Genomic DNA, 4,316 nt, shown 5'->3' with positions numbered 1-4,316 from the left:
AGAAGCATTCATTTGCTGGGATCTGGAATATCCAGTTATATCACAACAATGTCTGAAACCAAGTTGAAGTGTTTCTATAGTGTTCCTTTTCATTCTACTTCAAAACAAAAACAACCATATCTGAGTTTTCACAACTTCCCAGTTGACAATGGTGAAAAGAATAAATGGACTCAAGTATTTAGATACATCTCTGGATGCCCCTCTCGGGCACCCCTGGGGGTATTTCTCTGTGGGTTGCTCTGTAGCTTATTTGGGTACTTCCTTACGGAAGTTGCAGGTTGGGCTGCTACCCCTTCCTGCCCCGGGTGCCGTCTTTCCGTGCTGTCACCGACTCTCCAGTCGTCACCAAACTAGACTCGGTTGTCACCCAGCCTATTCCTGGGAGTCACTGGACAAGTCAGTTAAACAGTATTTAGATACATCTCTGGATGCGCTGGGACACATCATCAGTGATGTTTCCTGAGATCATCGGGTGTTTCGGGTCTCACAACATCAGACACCCTCTCTCAGGTGACCCAGCCGGGGTTGATCACGCCCCAACTTGTGTCCCAGGAGCACTGGCCCACTTTGCGGACCTCTTGATCCAAATCCACCTCGAGGCTCTTTCTGCGGCTTCTGTGATGGACTTAATGGCTCTCCTCTTTGCAGCTCCTGTGATTCCAAGCCTGGCAAAGATCTTACACAGGGATCGAGCGGCAAATCCTCTGCACCCTACTTCTATGGGCTCACAGCAAGCCTTCCAGCCCTTCCTTCGGCAGTCCTCAATGAGCTCCTGATACTTGAGCCGCTTACGCTCATTTGCCTCTTCCATGCGGTCTTCCCATGGGACTGTCAGTTCCAGCAAAAGGACTTGCTTGGACGATGCAGATGTTAAAACTATGTCGGGTCTCAATGAGGTTGATGTCACAAATTCTGGGAACTTGAGCTGCCTGCCCAGGTCAACCCGCAGCTCCCAGTCTGCTGAAGATGAAAGGAGGCTGAATGATTTTTGCTTTGCTTGCGCCTGCTCACCAGCCCTTATGAAGGCAATTCTTCTCTGGCTGCCAACATATTTGTTGTTGGCCACTGCATGTGAAATGGTCTCTGCTATACACTTTAGGACTTGATCGTGTCGCCAACGGTATCGGCCCTCTCCAAGGGCAGATGGGCAGCTACTCAGAATATGCTCCAGGGATCCTCGTCCAGGACAGAGTGGACATGTTGGAACTTCACTCTTACCCCAAACATGCAGGTTCGTTGGGCTGGGGAGCACGTCGTACACAGCTTGGACCAGGAACTTAATACGCTGTGGCTCTGCCTTCCAGATGTCATTCCAGGTGATCTTCCTCTCCAGCGCTCCTTCCCACCTCGTCCATGCCCCTTGCTGCCGCATGCTCACCGCCCTGCTGGTCCTCACCTCCTCAACACCTGCTCGGACTTCCTCTAGGACCAATCCTCGTCTCGCCTTGCCCTGAGCCTTGTTGTACTGTGGCTTTGGGATTGCTTCCAGTCCTGCTCGCCCCGTTGCCACTGTGCCCACAAGTGCCTTGTGTCTAAGCCGAGACTCTGCCACCTCCAGTCCCTCTTGTGCTCTCCACTTCCTTCCTGTTTGCACTTTAATACCTGCTGCTGTTACTCTAGAATCTCCAGAGCCTTGGTAGACTAGGGCCTCTCTTATACGAGAAACCCTGAACTCCTCCTCCAGGCTGCTGATAGGAAGCTGAAGCTTACTACTCGTGCCATATAGTGCTACACTCGTTAGACTGCGAGGCAAGCCAAGCCATCTTCGAAGATGACAGCTGATCTTCCTCTCCAGGGCCTCTACTGTAGACATGACGCCCTACACCAACAGCGGCCAAAGAATCCGTGGCAAGATGCCATGCTGGTATATCCATGCCTTAAATCTGCCAGGTAAACCAGACTTATCTACTGCCGACAACCAAGCTTCCAGCTTCTTGATCGTTGTCTGGACTGACGCAGTATCTCTGAGGCTACAGTCAAAAACCTTACCTAGGCTAGTGACTGGTTTCTCATTAATTGATGGTATTATTATTCATCCACTGAGAAGCGAAACTTGTCCACCACGTTCCCTCTCTTCAGTACCATAGACCTGGATTTTGTTGGCTTGAAGCTCATCCTAGCCCAAGAAATGAGCTTAACCAGACCCTGAAGAATCCACCTGCACCCAGGCACTGAGGTAGTGGTGACTGTCAAGTCATCCATAAAGGCTCTGATCGAGGGCTGCCGAACCCCAGGCTTGGACAGGGGGCCTCTGCACTCCGTTTCATCAGCCTTGACCAACATATTCATCGCGAGAGCAAAAAGGATCACAGAAATTGTACAGCCTGTAATTATCCCTTTCTCGAGCGATGCCAGTTTGATGTAATGCTCCCTGAAGTAACTCTCAGCCTGAAGTTACTATAATAATCAGAATGAGATCCTTGATCTTACAGGGTACATGGTGCCGATCTAGAGTCGTCTCAACCAGCTTGTGAGGGATTGACCCATATGCATTGGCAAGGTCCAGCCAAAGCACAGCTAGATCTCCATTTCCCTCACGTGCTTCCCTTATCAATTGTGTGACGACTCCAGTATGTTCTAGGCACCCTGCCACTCCAGGAATGCCGCCCTTTTGTACCGATGTGTCAATATAACCATTCTTCAGTAGGAAGTCTGTCATCCTTCTAGCTAAAATGCTAAAGAAGATTTTGCCCTCCACACTGAGGAGTGAGATGGATCGAAATTGCTCCAATGTTGTTGAATTCTCCTCCTTAGGGATCCAGACACCCTCAGCCTCCCTCCACTGTTCTGCAATGATCCCTCTTCGCCAAATCACTCTGAGAATCTTCCAGAGGATTGAAGGAGTCCTGGGCAGCGCTTGTACACCTTATATGGTACTTGACTGGGACCTGGAGCAGAACTCGCTCTGGCTGCTTTTACCACCTCTTGAAATTCTTGCCAGGTGGGTCCTGAAGTATTGAACTCAACTATTGGTGCTGGTACCTTCAAGAGGGCTGTCTGTGGCCCTAACTCTTGCTCTCTGTCTGGATCACTCAAGATGTTATGCAGGAAGTGATCTACCTCTTCCTTAGGGCAATTCAAACGTCCACTGCGCTTCTCTCCCAGCAGTCTTTTTGTAAAGCCAAAGGGGTCAGCTACAAATGAGGTTCGCTTCCTGGCTCTTTCAACTCTCCGCCTCCTATGCCATTCTGCTCTACGCATCGTCATGAGCTTCTTCCTAATAATCTGCCGAAGCTCACTGAGAGATGGCTTCTCCTCCTCAGCTGCTTTCCTGAACTGCTTCGTCAGAATCCGCAGCTCTTTCCGGAGTTGATGGATCTTATCTGACCTGCGGTTCCTGGTATAGGTACATTTACTCAACTTAGGCTCCTCTACGCCGAACCTCTCAGTCGCGAAACTTGTGATGATTGTGGTCAGATTAAGAAGTCGTCCTTCCACATCACCCTTTGCTGTTACACTGATGATTCTAGATGTATCCTCATCAAACTGGTGCCACTGCTTGTGCTGGTTTGCTGGAGGCCACTTGATATGTAGGACTACTCTGTCTGGACCTGGAGTGTTTGGCACTTGGAGGTTCTGGGCTCTGTGGAGTTTCTCCGGACCGGGCTCCTCCTGCGTCTCACCAGGCATCGATCCTGTGCGCTGTGCTGTAATCTCCTGTGTCAGACATTTCATCCGAGCTTGATGAATTTTTAGGCCCCTATCATCCTTGCAGACCTTTCCGCAGATGCATCTACTTATCATGGTCGATAGTCCATTTCCTGAGGTCATTACCAAAAGGTCCATCCTATTGGGGTGCTCATCCTCCCCCCCTCTCGGGCACCCCTGGGGGTATTTCTCTGTGGCTTGCTCTGTAGCTTATTTGGGTACTTCCTTACGGAAGTTGCAGGTTGGGCTGCTACCCCTTCCTGCCCCGGGTGCCGTCTTTCCGTGCTGTCACCGACTCCAGTCGTCACCAAACTATACTCGGTTGTCACCCAGCCTATTCCTGGGAGTCACTGGACAAGCCAGTTAAACAGTATTTAGATACATCTCTGGATGCGCTGGGACACATCATCAGTGATGTTTCCTGAGATCATCGGGTGTTTCGGGTCTCACAACATCAGACACCCTCTCTCAGGTGACCCAGCCGGGGTTGATCACGCCCCAACTTGTGTCCCAGCAGCACTGGCCCACTTTGCGGACCTCTTGATCCAAATCCACCTCGAGGCTCTTTCTGCGGCTTCTGTGATGGACTTAATGGCTCTCCCTCTTTGCAGCTCCTGTGATTCCAAGCCTGGCAAAGATCTTACACAGGGATCGAGCGGAAAATCCTC

At 50.6% G+C, this 4,316-nt stretch overlaps 1 pseudogene; it reads right to left on the bottom strand.

Annotated features, from left to right (window-relative positions):
* Nucleotides 1–445: 445 nt before the first annotated feature.
* Nucleotides 446–3,744, bottom strand: LOC120517199 (annotated as a pseudogene).
* Nucleotides 3,745–4,316: the final 572 nt, after the last annotated feature.

This window comes from Polypterus senegalus, chromosome 17 (genome assembly GCF_016835505.1).
Source record: "Polypterus senegalus isolate Bchr_013 chromosome 17, ASM1683550v1, whole genome shotgun sequence".
Lineage (NCBI taxonomy): Eukaryota > Metazoa > Chordata > Cladistia > Polypteriformes > Polypteridae > Polypterus > Polypterus senegalus.
The sequence above is the reverse complement of the archived record's forward strand: the minus strand, read 5'-3'. Positions and strand labels throughout refer to the sequence as shown.